Genomic DNA, 24,032 nt, shown 5'->3' with positions numbered 1-24,032 from the left:
GGAACGTGCTGTATCTACTCGCAATGTTACGGCGTTAAGATAACGTGTCCACTTTGTTCCTCAGGTCACGGAAACAACTGCGTCGTACGTAGCAACTCGAAGCCCACACGTTGCCCGTCATACCATTTCATGTCTCTCGTAAAGTAGTTTCTCTCATTATGGTTTGCTTGGAGGGAAGAAGTAGTACAGTTGAGCTCACATCCCTACTGTCATCATGTTTTTATTGTCTAACATTTAATAAAAATGTATTCAGGGGTTTTAGAAATATCAGATACGTTCCACTATCTCTACAACTTCAGCAAGAAGACAAGCGGAGTAGATCTAAGGATACTTCCTTGCGTAGTCGGCTGTTTGGGATCTGTGGCCCCAAACTGCATCGGGCCTACTCATTCTGTGATCCGAAATCAGTTACTAGCAGGAGCAAGGATAGATTTCATTGTGTACAGTAGCCTAGAAATCCAAGGTGCGGGTGATAAGTTGGCATTTCACGAAAATCATCTAGAATACAGAGAAGATAAATTCGTAGCGTTATGGCCGCAGTTTGTGCTAAATTCTGTCACGCGAAGACGAGGCCCATTCCTGAGCTTTCAGGCAAGTGAAGCAGCAGAAAACGCACTATATTTCCGTTTCATACTGTGGTGCCAGTGCTTCGCGCCCTTACAAGCGGTATGCGGTGTGCTTGGAAGGGCTTAAATGTATATTACATCTGTATTATCCCTCCAACGAAGAAATACGTAACGACGCTCGGTTGATAGTTACTGCAGGACTGCCGTGACTTAATTCCCAAATTATCCGGCATCGCTCGCATTCTTTCAAGCAGCGTTTCGGCAAGGTTTTAAATAAGACTAAGGCGCTTCTTCATGCGTTACTGGGTTGGAATTACCTAATCCAGTTTATTCAATAACCTGTGAGGCTTTTTCTGAAACTTTCTGACATTAAAACTTTGTTACGGACTAGGACTCAAATCCGGAAATTTGACTTTCTTGGGCGGTCCTCCTACCGATGGAACTAGCAAGGCATGTCTCACAATCCACTTTCAGAGCTCCAAATCTGACAGTACATCTTTTCCAGCTTCACAAATTTCACAGAAACACTTCTGCATCCCTTACCGGGCTAGTACTCCAGGTAAAAACGTTATCGCGAACAAATGGGTTAGCCTCCACCTTGGTGTCGATTCTGGAATTAAAATTTCACTCTGTAGGAGAGTTGCGCTGTTTTAAAACTTCCGTGTTGAGATTCTTTCTTTTCTTTATAGAGATGTTTCAGTAGGAACAGAAAACATTTTATGTGGTGGTAGCATAAGCTAATCCGAATAAAACATTCCATTTAGTATGTACTCATTTTTTCTTGGTCGCCTGGATACAGCTGATAGAATGTAACCGAAACCATTAAGAAAGTATTATACAGAGGTAAATGATTAAGTTCAAAACTAATTTTCATGACTTCCAACTCCGACTTACATGCATTTTAAAATTTTCTTGACAACACCGTATGTAGCTCTTCCGAGGTTGTATTGGCGCTTCTTTGTGGTTGCAACACTACTTATAATCAGAAATATCAAATTGTATTTCGTGCTCAGTTTTTTTCTAGACTATGCCTTTCAGTCATACCCATAGGTAAAAATACAAAGGGGTAAATTCTGTGGACTTTAGAAGTCAAGAAACTCAACCATTTCTGCCGATCCATCATCCGGGGAATGTTAGGTTTAGTTGATGTCACCTAACGACTAGAATATGCAGAGGCCCTATCATACTGAAAAAATATAACGTACCCTCCGCTGTAGCAGTAGGAATCTCTTAAAATAATGTTGGTAAACTAATTTTCAGAAAAGCTTGGGTAATGTGACCATGTAAGACAATATGGTAACCTAAAAGAGCCAGTCTACTGATAATCGTACTAAACCATAAATTTACAGAGAAGCGTTCTTGAAAATGCGTTTCCACAAAGACATGTGAGTTTTCACCCGCTCAATGATGTGAGTATGAGTGGAAGTGGCTTCATCAGTAAACAGTATCAGTAGGATTACTCGACGACTTGCAGCTAGCCAACGACAAAATTGCATCGTCTACCTTCATCTCCTTGTCGAAGGACTTGAATCTGTTGTAAGTGATGAGGGTAGCGACGGTGTATGTGTAATATCCGCAATATTATTGCATATAAAATATCAATAAATGTAGAATTTTTGACTGTGCTTGCCAAATTACTACGTTCTGTCAATTGAATAATTCCTTCTACTTCACACACACACACACTCTCTCTCTCTCTCTCTCTCTCTCTCTCTCTCTCTCTCTCTCTCTGCTCATTTGCACCTTGAGATGAGATATGTCAGCTGGGCAGTGTACCAGTCGCGCGCAGTTGAGTTGGAAATACGTATAAACACTCTTAAATATGATACTCCGTTGTTAGGAAATCGTTATTGTTTTCCATGCAAGCACCAGCAGCGTTTCTATTACAGAACCCGCACACAGATACCGTATCGGCATACTCAGCGTTTTTAAATACGTGTGACATGGTTAAACGAGATGTAAACTCCGATACAACTTCACAACTTGAATTTAAAAATAAAAATAAATGACAGTCGATAAATGAAACTCATAACAGATGGAGTACCAACACGCGAAATGAAAAGTTATCTGTGTAACCAGCTTTATCTCTGTAACCAACAAAAATTAGGCAATATTATAAGGAGTGTTTGATTCGAATTAGCCCATACTTACAAATACAAATATATTTACTATTCCTCCTGAAAAACACTATATATACACAATTGTAGAACGTCAAAGCAGTTAATTTCCGTTATTTCTTTTTTCTTTTAATGCTATATCTAATTTGAAGTCTGAAAACGACGTACATTATGAACTGTGTTGTAATGTATAAATGAGACATGCACTGGAACTGCGCATTTTAAAGCCACGTACGTCTTGCGACTACCACTTGACGAGTGAGACGTTACACTGAGACCACATTGGCTGACCTACGAGTGATCTGCAACCTGGGCACCCAACTTTTTAAGTCCACGAGAAATGCCGTGTTCAAAGTAGCCAGGCTCGCTGAGTTATAAGAGCCGGCGTGACGTTGTTGCCCCTAGAATTCTTATACTGTGTATACTTTCTTAACACTGTACACTGTAGTAGATATGCCGCGTAGCCGGCCAAAGTGGTCTCGCGGTTCTAGGCGCGTAGTCCGGAACCGTGTGATTGCTACAGTCGTAGGTTCGAATCCTACCTCGGGCATGGATGTGTGTGATGTCCTTAGGTTAGTTAGGTTTAACTAGTTCTAAGTTCTAGGGGACTGATGACCATACCTGTTAAGTCCCATAGTGCTCAGAGCCATTTGAACCATTTTTTATGCCACGTATGTGGCAAGTAACCGGCTTTTAGTTTGTACTCTTAAACAGGCGAGGTGCGGTCTTGTTGACAAGGAAAATGGGTGTGTCATCGTCCCCCAACCCACACCCAACCCACCCACTACAGTTGCCGTGTAGTAAGGATTACGCCTGAACAACACTTTCCAGAAAATTGTGTTTGATTTTTTGAAGACTACATTTCATTTTTTGTATATGTATCTTACGTCAAATACTGACTAGACACTTCCCACTTTTGTTCTTTAATCTGCTGGTAACGACTTCATTTTTTATGTGCCTTAGCATTTGAAGCCATCTTCATTGCAATCTTACGGTCGATGATTTTCATGCAGATATTTCTTCGGAGCATATGTCTCAGCCACAATGTTTCCCTCATTTATATCATTTCCTCTGGTTTCATTTCCTTTCCTATTCTGAAAAACAACTCTTCATTCCTCATTCTGTCAGTCCATTTAACTTCAAGCGTTTTCCCCCCAAAGTACGATTCAAAACAGATACACTACCTGACCAAAGCTATTCGGACACCTTTCAGTGGACATTAACATGTGGTGCGTCCACTCTTCGCCTTTATGACGGCTTGAACTCTGCTGGAAACACTTTCAGTGAAATGTCTGAATGACTGAGGAGGAATTGCAGCCCATTTTTCCTCAAGTAAACGTCGTGTGTGGCTAGGGTCTCCCGTCGGGTAGACCGTTTGCCGAGTGCAAGTCTTTCGATTTAACGACACTTTGGCGACTTGCGCGTCGATGGGGATGAAATCATGATGATGATGATAACACAACACCCAGTCCCTGAGCAGAGAAAAATCTCCGACCCAGCCGGGAATCGAACCCGCGTCCTTAGGACTGACTTCCTGTCGCGCTGACCACTCAGCTACCGGGGGCGGACTTCGCTCAAGTGTCGAGACCAGAGAAAATAGTGACTTTGGACGCTGGGGTCGGGAGCGAAGTCGACACTTTAATTCATCCCAAAAGTGAAATAATGGGTTCAGCTCGGGGCAATGGTTAGGAGAGTCCATTTTAGGAATGTTACTGCACACCACCCATTGCCTCGCAGATGTTGGTTTATGACAGGGTGCATTGTCAAAAGCTCATACAATCAATCATCGTCTCTGAACTGCTGCCCTACTATATTCAGTACAAAATGCTATAAAACGTGTTAGCATTTTCTTAAGCACAATAAGGAGACCACACCATAACCCCTAAAAACATCCCCATACCGTAACACCACCTCCTTCAAATTTCACTGTTAGCACTGTAGAAGGTGACTGGTAGCTTTCTCCAAGCATTCGCCCAACCCAAACCCATGCTTCGGATTGCCACAAGTTACAGCGCAGTTCAGCACCCTAGATCACTCGTTTCCAGTGATCCACAGTCTGGTCGCATCTCTTTTTGAACCACCTCAACCGTCGCTTGGCGTTGAGTAAAGTAATGTGTGGCTTATGAGCAGCTGCTCGACCATTGCACCCAATTATTTTTAAGTCTCTACCCACAGTCATTGTGCTAATTGGACTATTGGTAGCACTGTGGAGCTCGCGAGTAATTCCTTCCGCTGATATCGTGCCACTTTTAGAGCTACGCAGTACTCTACTGACCCTGTCCCTCAGTACATGACCTTTGCCTGGTCTGCGCCTAGCTGTGGTGTTTGCTTTGCGTTTCCACTTCACAATTACATCACCAGCAATCGACTTGCCATCTTCAGAAAGCTTGAATTGTTCTGATGGATTCGTTACTCAGGTGACATTGAGTGACTCGCCCACGTTCGAAGTCACTGAGCTTTCCTGAGTGACCCATTTTATTGACAACATAATACTTCTCGCCTTCTGTTTTAATGGTTGGTCCGCCTCCTGAGGCATCTACTGGTCAATTCTGCATTACATGAAGGTGTCCCGAAACCTTTGATAATATAGTGTATTTTTTCCTCTTTTCTTTCTGTATATCATTCATTCTCATATAAAGCTAAACTTCAAACGCCGGCCGCTGTGGCCGAGTGGTTCTAGGTGCTTGAGTCCGGAACTGCGCTGCTGCTACGGTCGCAGGTTCGAATCCTGCATAGGGCATGGATGTGTGTAATGTCCTTAGGTTAGTCAGATTTAAGTAGTTCTTTGTCTAGGGGACTGATTAACTCACATGTTAAGTCCCATAGTGTTTAGAGCCACTTGAACAATTTTAAACTTCAAACAGAACACTTGGTGAATCTCTATTTGAATCAGAATTCCTTTTACTGTCAACAGGTCTTTCGCCGTTTCATATTATTATTTCCTGCACAATGCGTACATTACCTGTCAACGAACTTCGCAAGTACCGAAAAGGGCGCGTACATATTCTCAAACGCGAGAACAACTTCATCAGTAAAGGGGGACTCAATTTAGATACACTGTAGACCTCGGTGTTAAATAATGCAGTATAGATAGTTCATCCACCGAATAAGCTAGACTTAGGATGTCTTGAGCCAACGGCCTTGCCGCACTTGTAACACCAGTTCCCGTCAGATCACCGAAGTTAAGCGCTGCCGGGCTGGGCTTGCACTTGGAGGGGTGACCATCCGTTCTGCCAACCGCTGTTGGCTAGCGGGGTGCACTCAGCCCTTGTGAGGCAAACTGAGGAGCTACTTGTTTGAGAAGTAGCGGCTCCCGTCCCGTAAACTGACATACGGCCGGGAGAGCGGTGTGCTCACCACATGCCCCTCCATATCCGCATCCGGTGAGGCCTGTGGCTGAGGACGACACGGCGGCTGGTCGGTACCGTTGAGCCTACATGACCTGTTCGAACGGAGTTTAGTTTAGTTTCTCGGATGTCTTGACAGCGTTGGTATGGTGTCAAGACATTTAACACACACGCATCCAAGAATAGAGCTATTCTTACTGTTGGCAACAGTTTAAGATACTCGTTTTTTAGAGGTATGTAGCGATAAAAAATTTAAACACGTCTGTACTAGAAGGCGACACCGGAATATAAGTGTTTGGATTCCTAAGAAATTTAGGAAAACGTGAGGCAATACTGACCTTACGGCTTACGATAGAAGATATATTGGTTGGTTGATTTAGGGGAAGGGACTCCACAGAGAGATCATTGGTTGCATCGAGTTAGGGAAGGATGAGGAAGGAAGTAGGCCATGTCCTTTCAAAGTAACCATCCCGGAATTTACCTGAAGCGATTTAGGGAAATCACGGAAAACATAAATCAGGATGGCCGATGCGGGTTTGAACCGTCATCCTTCGGAATAAGAGTCCAATGTGCTAACCACTAAGCCACCTCACTTGGTGGAGATATGATGAAGAACATCAGACCTAAGTTTACAGCGCCTGTAGATTTAGAGAAAACTTTCGACGATGTTGACTGTGATACAGAAATTCTGAGGGTAGCCAGAGTAAGTATAGAGTGAGTCAGGTTATGTACAACTTGTACAACGACCAGCCGAAGGACACGAAACTTAAATAGAAGATGAGAAGGCTGTGAACAGGATGTAAGCCTGTTTTAATAAGTACATTGAGAAGCAGGAAAGTAAACGAAGGAGAATATTGGAAAGGGAAAAGAAGTTTCGAGAAAAAAAAAGAAATTTTCAACTTTGCCGATGACATGGTGGTACGTAAATTTGGTCAGAGTTGGTTAATGACTTGGAAGTTGAGTTGATTGGAACTGATAGTTTCTTGAAAAGAGGTTACAAAACGAACAGCAATAAAACCGAAGCAAGGCCAAAGAAACGTCGTTTCAAATCTGGTAATGCGGAGGGTATTATTCTGGACCGATGGACGAAGTTGAGAGCTATAAAATGCAGACCGACGAAAGCGAGAAAAGCATTTCTGAAAAAGAGGAATAGGTTAAGACATAAAGAAAAAAACCTGCTGTGAAAGACAGTATTGAATCTGACTGCGTTTGGTTACTGTTTCGTCTGACGTATCATTGGAACTTAAATTTCTCCATGTTGTATGAATGTCATTTGAAGGCTATGACTGTATTGGTACTGTGCTCTATGTGCCAGACAACGAAATTACCAACAAAAATAAAAAAATGCGCCTTTTTTGACATATACCCTCACTGGCACACACAGCAAAGGAAACTAACCTCATTGCGTACTATTTACAATGTATCAGTAAATAATGAAATGTTACTAACAAGTGACTGTTCCAGTATATACTCGAATTATTTCATGAAAATATCTTTTTAAGACAAAGAGGAGCACTTTGGAAAATGGACTCAATTCACACTCACGAAGCCAGCTGGGGAGTTACATGAATGGAATGAAGCCGATGAGTAGTCATACCATGCGTCCGGTCGACTGTTACACTACGTTTATTTGCTGACGTATGTCGCTGAGATGTCTCGGAAGTGTGGCGGTAATCGGCATAGCACTTAAAGGCGCAGAGGAGAACGACCTAGCGAGTAAGTGGGCCAATGAGTGCAATCTGCGGTGGCCAGCAGCTAGAATTGCATCTTACGTAAAAGCGCGCAGGTCCTCTTACGAGGGCCCGGTGTGCCGACTAAGGGCAGCCCAAGGTCACGCGGTGTGACGGTCCGTTCGCTCTGTGCTGGCGCCCAGTAATTAAGACGTAATAGCCCTGCAAGCTTCTTTCACTGGTACGTCCTAGTTAACTGAATAATATAGGGCGTATTGTTCACGGTGGTTATTATCGTATGTGGCTTCTCCCAAAAGAAATGCGAAGAGAGGCAGCGACACCTGTCGAACGAGCACCGCGTTTCCTGAGAAAGCCTGATCCACAGCGTTTGACAGCACTGACGCAATGGTACATAGGTTTCGTCCTGTCCCTGACCAAAGAAAAAAATAAACCTGTCAGTCATAAATCATCCCAGAGTTTACAGCTCACACAACCGAGTGTGCGAAAATTGGTTACAAGGTTCGTTCGGATTATACCGCTGTATGTTCCCGAAGAGTTGTCATATGATGAAGCCGATTTGTTTTTCTTTTGCGCGCTGGAACGTAGCTCGAGAAACTAACGTGTTTGTTGGACTCGTGTGCGAACGCGAGCTCTTGGAATTTTGAGAGTGAGTCTTCTGGGATGCCCAATACATTAGTTTTAGCGTGATCGAAGTTTGTCGAGTATTTCTCTGACGCTCTTGTGCTGTCTAAGCTAACTATGAAAGCGTGCAAATATCTTTTTTTCAACCTCCCACCTGCCCCGTCACCACCCCCCAGTCTTCCGTCCTCCCCTGCTCCCCCCCCCCCTCTCTCTCTCTCTCTCTCTCTCTCTCTCTCTCTCTCTCTCTCTCTCTCTCTCTGTGTGTGTGTGTGTGTGTGTGTGTGTGTGTGTTCCATCGGTGTGTGTGTGTGTGTGTGTGTGTGTGTGTGTGTGTGAGTGTGTGTTCCATCGGTCTATTGCTGTTTCATGGTCCAATGAGGGCGATCTCATTCAGGGTAATTTACACGTCTTTAGTATTCATCCGACTGAACTTTAAAGCAACATCTGCCTTTCCCGCAACTAGATTTGCGATATCAATTCGCGTTAAATCGTTAATGACATGTACTCCTACGTACTGAAGTGTTGTGACTGTCGTCAGTAACTGATTGTCGATCGTACAATCAAATTACATGTAATCTCTACGTCTGTTTACGCGTATTACTTTTAATGACGTTTAGGGTTGGCCTTCAGACCTTTCACCAGGCACTGAGCATTCGGTGTCTGTTAGGTCGTTTATGGCGATCGTCAACAGTAACGTTCCCATCAAACTTCCTTGGGGTAAACGGAGAGCTGGTATCACTTCTGACGGCCTCTTCAAGAATGTCGCACAGGTTTACGTTAGCTACCATGTCTTCAATCTACTCGCACAGCTGTCCCTATAACTTGCAGACACTTATTTTGCTTGTGAGACGGCGGTGTGGATCTGAACTGAAGCGAAGAAACGCATCAACCTGAGCTTCACTATCTGCAGCATTCTGGATCTCGTGAACGAAAAGAGCAAGCTTCGTTTCATACGATCGGTGCTTGATTCCTACCGGAGAGCAGTTCGCTCTCCATAAATGCCACACGCAAGCATAAAATTAGTTACAAGATTCTGCAATAAACTGACGGCAGTGAGATATGTTTGTAGCTCTGTAAATCTGCCCTGCGACCCTTCTCAACGCTTAGAACGACATGTATCTTTTTCCAGGCGTTGAGATGATCCGTTGTTCTAATGACCAACGATACGTCGGTGCTAGAAAAGAGGAAGTCCTTCCATATGTTCATTATTGAATCAAATGTGTACACCTTGGGATCCAGTGTCCTTTACTCCGTCGAGCGTCTTCGCTTGCGTATGAGTACACGCACACTTGTTTCTATGTGTGCTGTTTTTGCATCTAGCAGCTACTGAATTATCTTCATCTGTAACTCGCATTATCTTTCGTCGAACATTTTCATTTGAATAATACGGCTGCATTTCGTTGGTTACAGGAAAACTGTATTAGGTTGTTCCACTAGTAACGAATTCTGTGTTAAACAAAGGCCTAACAATTAAAAAAATATTTTCTATCGTTCACAGTTGTAACATCAATTATGCCCATACCGCATGAAGGTAGTAACTATTGTAGTAGCACATTATTAACATACGAATCATGCTGGGTTTTTAAAATCAATTTTGCGAACTTTTCTCATACACAATACGTACTTACGTGTTACTTTTCGCCGTTTTAAAGTATTGTATTTTTCTAGTAATGTTGTAAATAGAAGCATGCCATTTAATTAAATGTTTCTATTTTCCTACGTGAAATCTGCTGCTTTGCACCAGTATTGGTACTATTTAGTTCATTCTGAGAGACAAAATTATTTACAGAAAAAAAGCTGCAGAGGTAGTAAAATTGTGTCCGTTTTACTGCTCCAAAATTTTATCCGAGTAGTGAAGAAATTTATTTTTGCTTTACTCTACAAGATTAGACTGTTTTTGCAGAACGGTGAACAGAATACTTACGACTTTAAAAAAAGCTTCATTCCTAACATTAATGTTATATTACGGAGAACATTTCTTGCGGAAATCACTGAACTGTCACGTTCGGGGAAACATTTCGTCACACGCATTTCCAACGTAGGCTACTGCCAACGAAAGTAAGTCGAGGCTGCCATGTTTGAAATCTAAGGTGAACACGAATTTAAGTACCTTGTCTCGCCATTGAGATTCTGTTCAGAACTTGACATATTCGTGCGATATAATGAGAGGTTCGCCTTCCTCAGTTTTACACAGAACACACAGTCTAATTTTTTTGTGCCACGTAGGCACAGTTACTATGAGAAGACATTTCGCTATCTTATGAGACGGTTACTGCACGCTACGTCAGTGACTTGTGGTACCTGTATGTATGAGAAAGCTCTTGAGATGTAGGGGTGCCCGTACGGGGCGGGGGCAAGTTCCCAATGGAAATTCATTTAGTTCACACGTATGGAAAGGCCAACGGCCTTGGCGCAGTGGTAACACCGGTTCCTGTCATATCACCGAAGTTAAGCGCTGTCGGGCTGGGCTAGCACTTGGACGGGTGACCATCCGGTATGCCGAGCGCTGTTGGCAAGCGGTGTGCACTCAGCCCTTGTGAGGCAAACTGAGGAGCTACTTGATTGAGAAGTAGCGGATACGGTCTTGGAAACTGACAAACTGCCGGGAGAGCGGTGTGATGACCACATGCCCCTACATATCCGTATCCAGTGACGCACGTGGGGTGAGGATGACGCGGCGGCCGGTCGGTACCTTTGGGCCTTCATGGCCTGTTCGGGAGGAGTTAAGTTTAGTTCAGTTTTTACAGGTATGGAAAAGGACCTGTAACGCAGTACTTTGAAAATTATCACTGAAATGAGCCGAAAATATAGATATACTCCCTTTAAAGTGTTATAAAGTACATGTAAAGTGATTTGCGCTACAGTAATGTAAAAACTTTGTAGGTAGTTGGAAATGAAATTGCAAAACATATGATTAATTTAAAATAGTTATGTTTTTCTTTAATAAATCTCATTCTTTGCAGATACGCGAAAATTGTTGTATAACTATCGTAGAGCTATTGCAGTGTATGACAGCATGCAGACGTTCTCTACAGTGAGGGAAACTATGTTGTCGGTCAACTTGTTCTATTACCTACTAAATCTTTCAGCACTTGTGACCTTTCAACTTTTGCTGGTACAACTGAAGCGTGCACTTCGATATTTTTCTTTAGTTTCAGGAAATAATCTAACATATCGACATACGAATATCGATATTAACAGGACGTTACGTTTGCGGACAATATAGAAACAAAATGGCGAGAGTTGGTTTCATGCCGTATAACGGTAGAAATAAACAACAGTAAGTGACGCGAAAATGATGATAATCGTATGAACTATCATCTACACTAGTGTGCAAACTTAAGGACAAAAGTAACTTTTGCATGAGGTGTCGCTGCCAAGTAACGTAGCTCGATGAAACTTGGACCATACGTAGAAAGAAATGCTACATTATAGCACGGGAGGTAAGTGAAAGAAATACGCATCGACATGTACAGAAATGACAATTTTATTCTAGGATAATAATTATACTGAAGCCACCGCTATTCACGATGGTCCCCTGGACATTAAAAAAGACGAGAACTGGTTCTTGATAGGTCGTGTGATCATCACAGACGGCAATTTATACACTGCAGCGTGCTCCCATGCTGGCCACATGCTTGGTAGTAAGTTCTTGTGGTACGGCGTTCCATTCTTTCATAAGCGCGTTTGACAACTATTAGGTACAATACGTCTCCCCAACGCAACCCATACGTGCTCGATGCGATTTAAGGTAGAGGAATGGGCAGGCCAGTCCATTCACACTTAAAAATAAAGCAGGACTAAATGCACCTCTGAAAAGGCGTACATGGGGAAGGAGTACAATGTTACAATAGCGTTGAAGAGTGTACCACCGTGTTCAAAGATATGGAGGTCAGTAAGCTTATGAAACATTATGGCTCCCCACACCACCCTTCCGGTAGGAAAATGTGGTTTACACGCTGACGGACTGCAGGCGAAACGTCTCGCAATGTAAGTACCATGATTCTGGACATTAGACGACGCCGAACGGGCCCACACCTTTCACAACACTGTAGCGACCGCTAACAGTATTGATGGCAGAGGCGAAAGATAAACATACGCGGTAGAAACATAGCACTTATTCGGTCTATTGCGCCACATCATGGAGACTTCACTTGATCCGAGTAGCGCGATATGCATTTCCTTCATGGTAAGGCGCGAGGAAATGGGCACGCAGCTTTGCGCGTCTTCGGACAAAGATATTCACATAGGCGTCAGCAACACCATTCTACGTTTCCGGCTGTTCATCAGCGTGTGGACGAACAAACACTGGAAGTCGCGAGCGAAGCATACACACGCTACGATTTGAAGAGGACGTTTTAGAGAGATTCGACGCAGACGCATCCACAAGCACTAGCGCTGTGACACGCGCGTTGCAAAGCAACCGCATAGCGGTTTGGTGGCTGATGCGTGAGGAGGAAGGGCATCCATTCCATTTGCAGAAAGCACAGGTGCTCGCGGCCGTGATTTTGCTCCGTGTGTGGTGTTCGGGCAGTGGTGGGTTTTGCACAACCGCATTTCGCTGTCTATTTTTTGTTCACGGAAGACGTGTCCCTCACCAGTGGGGGTGTGTTCAGTGCTCACAACTGTCATATTTAGGTGGAAGAGAACCTCACGCCACCCACGAACGAGGTCGTCAAGGAAAGTTTACCTTAAATTTATGGGAGGGTATGGTACTCAGTTACTTGATTGGGCGCTACGTGCTTCCTCCTCGACTCACAAGTGATGCCTATGCAACATTCGTTTGAAAAATGCTGCCGTAATTATTGGAGGAGATGCCACTTGCAGTCCGTCGACGTATTTAGCTTCAGCACGACGTAGCACCCACACACTTCGTTCTAGCTCCCAGAACCCAGATGCGACAGATGTTTGGAGGTGGCTGGATAGGTCGAGAGGGCCGTGTAACTTGGCCGCCTCGGTGCCTGGCCTCAACCCGCTTGACTTTTTCTTGTGGGGTCGTCTGAAGAATGTGGCGTATGAAATCCCAATGGAGTCAGCGGAAGACTTAGATGCAATGACACATGCAGTGTGTGAATCTGTTTGCGCCGTGCCCGGCATCTTTGAGCTAGTGCGTCAGTCAGTGGTACGCTGCAATGCTGGAGGCAGTCATTCTGACAATCTCTATTTTCGTTTAATTTCTTGTAACAATATAATTAATAGTAATGTTCATTCCTTAAACTTGTTACCTGTTGTCAGCAGTTGTGAAACACATTAATATGAGGCAAGACCTGTCTAGCCAGGAATTACACTACCGGCCATTAAAATTGCTACACCACGAAGATGACGTGCTACATACGCGAAATTTAACCTACAGGAAGAAGATTCTGTGATATGCAAGTGATTAGCTTTTCAGAGCATTCACACAAGGTTGGCGCCGGTGGCGACACCTACAACGTGCTGACATGAGGAAAGTTTCCAACTGATTTCTCATACACAAAGAGCAGTTGACCGGCGTTGCCTGGTGAAACGTTGTTGTGATGCCCCGTGTAAGGAGGAGAAATGCGTACCATCACGTTTCCGACATTGATAAAAGTCGGATTGTAGCCTATCGCGATTGCGGTTTATCGTATGGCGACACTGCTGCTCGCGTTGGTCGAGATCCAATGACTGTTAGCAGAATATGGAATCGGTGGGTTCAGGAGGGTAATACGGAACGCCGTGCTGGATCCCAACGGCCTCGTATCACTGGCAGTCGAGATGACAGGCATGTTATCCGCATGCCTGTAACGGATCGTGCAGCCACGTCTCGATCCCTGAGTCAACAGATGGGGACGTTTGCAAGACGACAACCATCTGCACGAACAATTCGACGACGTTTGCAGCAGCATGGACTGTCAGTTCGTAGACCATGGCTGCGGTTACGCTTGACGCTACATCACAGACAGGAGCGACTGCGATAGTGTACTCAACGACGAACCTGGGTGCACGAATTGCGAAACGTCATTTTTTCGGATGACTCCAGGTTCCGTTCACAGCATCATGATGGTCGCATCCGTGTTTGGCGACATCGTGGTGAACGCACATTGGAAGCGTGTATTCGTCATCGCCATACTGGCGTATCACCCGGCGTGATGGTATGGGGTGCCATTGGTTACACGTCTCGGTCACCTCTTGTTCGCATAAACGGCACTTTGTGAACAGTAGAAGTTACATTTGAGATGTGTAAGGACCCGTGGCTCTACCCTTCATTCGATCCCTGCGAAACCCTACATTTCAGCAGGATAATGGACGGCCGCATGTAGCAGGTCCCGTACGGGCCTTTCTGGATACAGAAAATGTTCGACTGCTGCCCTGGCCAGCACATTCTCGAGATCTCTCACCAATTGAAAACGTCTGTTCAATGGTGTCCGAGCAACTGGCTCGTCACAATACGCCAGTCACTACTCTTGTTGAACTGTGGTATCGTGTTGAAGCTGCATGGGCAGCTGTACCTGTACACTCCATCCAAGCTCTGTTTGACTCAAGGCCGTTATTACGGTCAGAGGTGGTTGTTCTGGGTACTGATTTCTGACTATCTATGCACCCAAATTGCGTGCAAATGTAATCACATGTCAGTTCTAGTATAATATATTTGTCCATAGAATACCCGTTTATCATTAGCATTTCTTTTTGGTGTCGCAATTTTAATGGCCAGTAGTTAGCTCCTTCTTCTCCACTGGCGACGGTGACAGTCATAATCACTGACTGACTAACAACAGAATTGTAGGATGTCCTACCTGCAGTCCGTCAGTTACCAAGTCACATTTGCTGCCAAAGGGGTGGCCTAGCAGCAGGCGCCTTCACCTTTATCTTAGATGCTGTTTACTGTCGTTGGATGGCGTTTGCCGACACGGGTTCCTATCCTCAATTTGTTCCTCAAGACACCCTCTACAATCCCTCGAAGTTCGTCGGTATCGTTTTCTAACACTCTGTATACATGGTGTAACTGGTGAAAGTGCAGGGTTTTTATAATATGTGGTACCTTAATATGTACAACCATCAGAGTGTCGGTTGCTTTTTCACTACATCGAATAGTCTCCCTACAAACAGGTCACAAACTTGTAATAGCTATAATTATAAGTCTGCACATGACATAAATACTGATGTGATGTTGATTAGTACACCGTCCTCAGTTACCAATAGAAATATCTGCACTTATACCCAGTAAACCCTGTATATACACAGGGTGGATGGAAAGAGTATGGAAAGCTTGTAATGGTGTTGCAGCGTAAGTTGTATTGAGAAATAACTGTTCTCTTGTTCAGTTTTAGCAAACCAGAAGAAAACACACCGTCGCTGATGGGCCGCTTGAATTTGTGCGCGGAACGGCCTCACTTGCTAACTTCAATGCTAATTAATTATGAAACGGCGCAACAGTTATTTCTCAACACAACCTACACTACACCAACCTTAAAAGCTGTACAGACTGTTTCTGACCACCCTCTTTATCAATATACGTATTTTGCTCCTAATGAGATGAAAACCTGCAGCCACCCCTGTTCTTGTGTTACTGTTCGCAATAGCATGAAATATTTGCAGTAGATGCATATCACGAAATGTAGACAGTAGTGTTGTTGGACTCAAGAATATTAACAAAACCAAAAGTAATTTAACCTATAATATACTATGTATATATTGTGTATAATTAATGGCAGGAATTACAAAAGAATTTCGCGATGACATCGTATTTTTATCAGAGACCTATAATTGGCTGGGTCAGTCAGTTCAGAGGTCAGAGGAATACAAGAGCATAATACCGCTTGGCACAGCGCTGTGGTGTTCAAACTCATCTTCGGTTCGAGGACAACTTTACTTACAAAATATTCTGAACTGGACTTCTATAATAACTCTGTAGTCCTGCATGATCTGCAGTGTGTTCACTTTATTTTCGACTCAAAAACATTGCGAAGCGCTATGAAGAACTCATGTACATCGTAAAATGATTGATCTCTTGTGGCTGTTGCTGGGATAAACAGTGCACAAATAACTACCAACGACCAGAAGCTATATACTTTGATGCGAGTGTTATATTTCCGAAAAAGCCACACGTACGCAGAAAACTTGCTTTCCTTCCACTGTAACAAGTGTCACACATATGCGCATAGTAAAAAGATTTGTTTTGACGTACGATTTAGAGAACTTTTTGAAATTTTGTCATCTAATTAGATAACGGGTGTTCGTTGTTTCAATTTGTTTTCGCAACGAAGACTTCAAGGTTCACAATACAAGGTGCGTGAGAGGGTATATCGCTTCATTTAAGTGCGCTGGCCGTATTTATTAAATTCTGTTACCTGAAATATAATATGATAGCTGAGCCATGTCAGGAGAATCGGCGCTAGAACTCGCACAAAGTCATCAAAGATTTCAGTCTCACGGCTTTTGTGGATTCTTGCAGGCACTCGGTTTGATCTTTATTCTGCTTTGATCTTTTGTGAGCTTTGCCTCTGGACGGTAGCGTGGCGCTATGACGATTATTCGGTAAGCCCCTTGTTATACGTTCCTTCACTCTGTAGTGCAGTCGTCAAGAGACTGACGTAAACGAAATACGGGCGTCTTAGAGCGCTGCTATGGAGTCGTTAAAATGTCTGATTACACAATCAGTATGACGAAGGTGCCACGGAGTTCCTACCCTAAAACCTTTTGATGTCTCTTTGTCAGTGTAATGCAGGGCAAGCGCTAACGACCTGCATAATCAGACATTTGCAAATAGCCTTACACAGAAACTGTTCTGAACGGTTGTTAATAACAGTATTCCACAGCATATAGTGCAGCTTCAGTATGGAAAACATGATTGTGCATATGTTGGCAAAATACGAGGGTGTGTCCGAATTTTTATGTGAAAACTCTCAATGATTTTTTGATCAGACAGAATGGGCATATTATAAGCGAGACGGGACAGTTCAAGTTCCTAGGCGTTCGGATAGATAGTAAGCTGTTGTGGGAAGCCCATGTCCAGGATCTTGTTCAGAAACTAAATGCTGCTTTATTTACCATTAGAACTGTATCTGAAATAAGTGACAGTTCAACAGAAAAGTAGTCTACTTCGCATATTTTCATACGCTTATGTCGTATGGTATTATTTTTTTGGGGTAATTCTTCTGATTCAAAAAGGGTATTTTTGGCTCAAAAACGGGCTGTTCGAGCTATATGTGGTGTAAGTTCGAGAACCTCTTGTCGACCCCTATTCAATAGTCTGGGAATTCTGACATTGCCGTCACAGTATATATTTTCTTTAATGTCGTTTGTTGTTAGCAATATTAGCTTATTCCCAAGAGTTAGCAACTTTCACTCAGATAATACTAGGCAGAAATCAAATCTGCACTTCCTTGACTCTTGTGCAGAAAGGAGTGCAGTATTCTGCTGCATCCATTTTCAACAAGCTACCGCAAGAACTCAAAAATCTTAGCAGTAGCCCAAACACTTTTAAGTCTAAACTAAAGAGTTTCCTCATGGCTCACTCCTATTCTGACGAGGAGCTCCTGGAAGAGCTGAAAAATTAAGCAAATTCCAGTGTTACATTGTTGGTTTTCTTTATTTAAACTTACGACTTATCGCCTGAATATGTTTCTTATATTTCATTTTATCTGTTTCTACTATCGTGTTATAATTTCATGTATTGACTCGTTCCATGACCATGGAGACCTCCTTAATTTGGTTCCACGGAACGATAAATAAATAAAGAAATAATCAATGAAACAAACGTCATTAACAGTCTATATCTTTATTTTTCATGTATACGTATTTATTTCTCAATATAGCCACCCAACAACGAACACATTTCTCCCAGCGAGAGACCAGTTAGTTGATGCCGTCAATGTAGAATGTTTGACTTCGTTGACAGGGCCACAATCTCACCTCTGCTTGCACCTGTTAATCACTATAAAAGGGCAGGTATTCTTTAAGTGGGAAGTAGATGAAAACTGAATGTGACCAAGTCGGAAATGTATGGAGTGTAATCGATGACAGTGAATCCAAGGCATCGGTTTGTTGCAGACGTCGCAGCGCTGGCATTGTCATGCTGCTCGATGTGTGGACGGTTTCGAAACTCGATTACGGCACGTCATTCCTAACGCACCGAGATTCTTACTTGCACACCGCCATGTTAAGCGCTACAGTTCGGAGACCTCTAGCGGTAGAGGGCTGCAAATATGTTGACATGGAGAATAAAAATGAATAATGTCAATAACGTTTGTATTATTTACAGAGCTTCGAGAATTTTCACATAAAAAATTCGGTGGCACTACTTTTCAGCACGCCGTCGTAGGACAGAAAATGCACATAGATTTTGAAATCTCTTTTAGAAAATACACAGAGAATGTTGTCTAGATTGCAAATTACTTCATTATTCAGTTTTCCTTTCAATGTGATTCGGCAACTGTCATCACAAGTGAAGCCAGTGACGCACATGTCAAGAGTAAATGAGTTAGTTTTCTCTACAGATTTTATGATAGCAACTGTCGAAAAGTGTAATAAGTAAAATTTAACAATAAAATACTTTGCAATCTGCGAATGGCTTTTTTCACACAAACAGCGTGGATGAAAAAATGTGCAAGTTACAATTTACATGCTTTGAGAGTTTGGCCCCGAAAAAATACATTTTTTGGTTTTTTTCATGTATAAATTTACATATATACTCCTAAAGCCTCCACACAGTGCATGGCGAAGGGTGCTTCACACAATATCAGCGATTTTATGTCCAATTCCTTTCGCTTATTGAGCTAGGGAGAATTATCTACACACCTCTGGGCGCGCCCTCGTCTTTCGCATGTTATTCTCATCAGCCCTTCGCGAGCTTTACGATACCGGCAGCAGGATCGGTCCACATTCTTCTTAACGCAGCGCCAGTGCTTTGAAATGACATCTCCTTCAAAGGGATAGAGTTCATTTGAAAGCAGGAAATACTTGGTGAGAAGAAAATATTACGTTTCCTTCTTGTACTCGTTCGTTGGAAGCACAATCCATAGCAAAACCTGAACTAAAGTATAGCATTAGTAGTGTGCAAATTCAATGTTTATTGTATATTACTACAAACTGGCTTAACACTAATCAAGGGACTGTTGCATTATTCGCCTGGTGTAATTTAACGAGATTACCCCAGCGCGAAATCGGGATGGTCCCACCTTCTTCGAATTTGCCTCTCAGCTGATGAAGGTACCAACTTTTTAACGCTGCGTCGACTGGTGCTGTGCGGAATCAAATCTTCTTCATGAATTTTCAACCTGAATAGTTTAACAGCGTTACACTGATATAATATTTAGCAATCGTTACGCTCTAGAAGCACTTTCTTACTGCCGGAAAACGTTTTTACCGCTCAAACTTCGACGTCTCGTTTCACTTTCCTGAGGAGCACTCTAACATTCCTGTCAGCTTTACGAACAGTAGTTCTTCCTTCGAACCTGTAGTATTTCTAAGAGATATGATACAAAATTTCATATAAGAAATTTTTCAAAGATAGATTTAAATAAAAACATAGTGTACTCTTCCGCTTTCTCTTGTCATTAATATGCCTTTTATCTTCATTTAAGTGATACGATTGAGCCATTTTTAATACCTATCATTAGTTACATATAAACGGATACCGATATATTAGGGAAAAATGATTCACAGTATACGAAATGGAATACAGAAATCTCTCCAAATTTTTGAAATACTAAGAATAACAAAGATTGTTTGTCGGTTGATGTGTCAGTTCATAGTCCTGTAAAGAATTTCAGTGCATTGTAGCACATATGTACACTTATCTAAAGATGATGAAACCTGGAAACTTATTAAACATAAGCGGTCACTGTCTCACCGAGAGACAGATTGATGCGAACGGTACAGCATAGAATGCGGTTCGTGTAAACCGTTTCCACAATGGAACAGAGTGATCTACGGAAAGTGTCACGTTAAATACAATGAAAGAGAGCTAAATCAATGCAAACGTAAACATTAATAGTTTTGGTCTCACGCACTGTCCGTTTAATCCGAAGAGCAGCTTTGACATTGTGAAGAGTTGTTTGACGATGAATCAGGAAAAACCCACAAATTAACAGCAGCGTTAAAGTGCTCATGCAAAGTAACAATACGGATAGAGAAATATTAAATCCAAATATGTGCAGTTCACTGTGTAAACTTGACTTACCTGTTGAAATCAGTTTTGTTGATTAAAACCCCACTAATAAGCTGTTACTGTACCACATCACGCCCATTCCCTCCCACTGCTTCCCCCTCCCCCCCTTCTCTCTCTCTCTCTCTCTCTCTCTCTCTCTCTCTCTCTCTCTCTCTCTCTCTCTCTCTCTCTCTCCAGTTAGTTCAGAAGTGCATTTCTGTTCATAAGTTTCAAAGACAGATTTATTTTATGGCGCAGTTCTTCTGTATTCCATGAAAACTAGATTCCGGCGCATGTACATTTCATTAAAACAATGTAAGCTCAGAGCACACTAAAATAAATATCTTTATATTTTAGATAAACGCCGGCCGGAGTGACCGAGCGGTTCTAGGCGCTTCAGTCTGAAACCGCGCGACCGCTATGGTCGCAGGTTCGAATGCTGCTTCGGGCATGGATGTGTGTAACGTCCTTAGGTTAGATAGGTTTAAGTAGTTCAAAGTTGTAGGGGACTGATGACCTCAGATGTTAAGTCCCATAGTGCTCAGAGCCATTTGAACCATTTGTAGATAAACTACCGTGCAGTGTTTTCCGTTTAATGGAGTAATGCTGTAGTTTGACCTATTTCGTCCCGGCTATTTTTTTCAGATAGCAAATCCACTATTCATTTGTCACTATCGCTCCTTTATGAGAAGAATCAGTCAACTGTTATCTACTGGTTGTCTGCTGCAGCGGTACCGAGACCGCCAAAAGGACAAACGCTTTTAAAACATATTTTCTAGAAGTTCCCTGGAACGGAAACTACAGCCTTCGTAACCTGCAGAGTGTGTTGCAACACTTCAGCGTCCACTACGAGGAATAATTACAAAGTTACCTTTGGACTAGTTACGTGAGGCTAAGCCATCAACTTCTAATTAATCTACTGCTCAATATCTTTACCAGTAAACATGTTTTCCTCCGTTCATGCTTAGCTGATTTTATTTTTCACAGTATCCTTCTTCGTCGCCCAGTATCACAGTGGTCATGCGAGGATAATATCTTCAAATCTCTGTCTAGGCTCCGTCATTTAGACTGAGAAAAAGTCCTAATATTTTGCGTGAGCGACATTCAACAGCTCCATTGCATTTAAGAAACGACATTTTTTTACGTCAAAAGACACTTTATTTGTCGAAATAGATTTCAGTCACAAGGATCATCTTCGGTCGACCTGTACAAACATAGAACACATACGTATACACTGAATACTAATAAGTTGAAATAACTAGAAGATTTGACCAAACAGGTTGTCATTATCATAAATAGTCATGACGTATCACTTTAGCAGCGAAGACTGTAAGGTGAAATTCTTGGAGTCAAAAAATATTAAAATGTTACTGTTTCTATGGTAAAACTTTGTGATGTCACTTGTACAAACCGATTATATCTTAACATCACTGCTTGAGTTCTGTAATTATAATATTAGGAAGTCAGTGTTTGTTTTGCTGTGTACGTACAGGCTGTTTAAAAAAAGTGTCACATATTCCTACAGGTATTGGTATTGGTCGAAACAAAACCAAAAAAATCACAAGAAGGCTGGAAATCAGTACCTGTTGAAATATGTATCGATCTGTCCTCCCACTGCCATCTGTCTGTTTCGTAGAAGTAGACACTATAGGCAGTGATGCATGGGAATTCTACGCGTCCTGACACATCCTTCAGCTCTTCTTCGCAGTGAATCACGCTCTCTGTCAAATACACCTGACTCCGTTCTGATTGCGCCATATGTACTGGTCACACGCTCCTGTAACGTCTACACATTTTCTGTGGGTTGAGCACATACCAATATCTTCAAATGTCCTGATAGCTAGAAATCCAAGGGATTCAGATCCGATCAACGGGGAGGCCATACTGCCGGACCACCTCGACCTATGCAATATACATGAAACGTTGCGGTGAAGTACGGTCGCACCATCTGTAGAAATTGTAGTTGTGTCCCGTCGTGTTTTAACAATAGTCGTTTTCTTTCTGCCAGGGTAACATCCTCCAGTAGCGCTGGTAATTCGTCGGGAGAAATTTCTAATAAACAGCGCTTATTAATCGGTTTGTTGAACTGTATGGCTATATGAATCTGTCACCGACAATTCCTGCCCATACACTAATACTACAGCGATCTTGATGCATCAGCTCTATGATTGCTCTAGGATTTGCATCTGGGCCGGCCGATGTGGCCGAGTGGTTCTAGGCGCTTCAGTCTGGAACCGCGCGATCGCTACGGTCGCAGGTTCGAATCCTGCCTCAGGTATGGATGTATGTGATGTCCTTAGGTTAGTTAGGTTTAAGTACTTCAAAGTTGTAGGGGACTGATGACGTCAGATGTCAAGTCCCATAGTGCTCAGACCCATTTGCATCTGGCCATACGTGGCTATTGCGGCAGTTTACTAAGCCGTCTTTAGCGAATCAGAACTCACGTGTAAATAAATGCAGACTGTGAACTGCTGCTCTTCTACGGCCCATATCTCAACAAGTTTTTATTCCGGTCATATCATTATACAAAGCTTTCTCCTAATTTTGACCAATACTATCTCATGCAGCAATATGTAATGCAGTTTTAAAGCACTCTTTATAAACGTTCAACGATTATGTCGGGACGAAATGTAATACCCCAGGAGTTGACTAATAATAATCTATTTGTTATGGAGCCTGTCGAACGTTTACAGCTTTGTACAAAGATTGAACATTTATGTGCCTTTGGATGGGCTACGAACGTTATCGAGTACCCAAAGGTTCCGTTATCGCACAATCGCTATCGCTGGTGTCGTGTGTAAATAGATACAATTTGATCCAAGCTCTAGGATCGTCGCAACCGGCCATTATCATGCTCACTTGGTAAAAGTAATGTCGAGTGCAAGCAATGATGATAAGACACAGACAGTGACATATCAAAGTGTTACCATTATAACAATAAGATTTCTATATTTGTCGATTCCAACGATTTCACCAAGTAAAAAAGGGCTCTAAAATACTTACAGTAAGAGCTATGAGCACTTGTTCAGTAGAAGAGACGTATTTCACAATAGTGAAGGTATGCATTTTAGAGCCAATATTTACGAGATATTTTTTCTTGTTTTGTTCTGGACTACCACCTCTGAAAGTTTGCCCGTGGAGGTATGGTTCGTCCTGTATATGTATTTTATGTATGTATAGATTGGCTCAAGGTTACCTTGCAATTGCAACCAGTTTCGACAAATAAAATGGAAAGTATAGCAGCTTTGGCGGGATAAAATGAAGCTTTTTAAAATTGCACAATGTTTATTTGAAATTAACACTGCTGACTTCCTTTCTCAGACGTATGTAGTACGACTTAAGTCTCCGACTAGAAGGACCTCATCGCCGACGGGCCAGCGAGCTGTAATCGTCGTTTCTTCTACGTTCTGGGAGTCACACTTTGGCTATGGAATGAGATAATTTGATTAGAAGTCGATTTTCTGTGTCTAACTGCTTAAAGAGCTCCTATAACGTGAGAATTCGCGATGTGTCCTAATTACTTCCTCTGATTCCACATGTTTTACTGGACGTTTGCTTGTTGGAGATTATAGGCTCCTTCG

The 24,032-nt window shown here is 42.6% G+C and overlaps 1 protein-coding gene across 1 annotated transcript in view; it reads right to left on the bottom strand.

Moving 5' to 3' along the window:
* Positions 1–24,032, bottom strand: part of LOC126298543 (facilitated trehalose transporter Tret1-like) — a 275,519-nt gene that overhangs the window by 237,829 nt on the left and 13,658 nt on the right. The window lies entirely within an intron of this gene.

Source organism: Schistocerca gregaria, chromosome X, assembly GCF_023897955.1.
Source record: "Schistocerca gregaria isolate iqSchGreg1 chromosome X, iqSchGreg1.2, whole genome shotgun sequence".
NCBI lineage: Eukaryota > Metazoa > Arthropoda > Insecta > Orthoptera > Acrididae > Schistocerca > Schistocerca gregaria.
The sequence above is the reverse complement of the archived record's forward strand: the minus strand, read 5'-3'. Positions and strand labels throughout refer to the sequence as shown.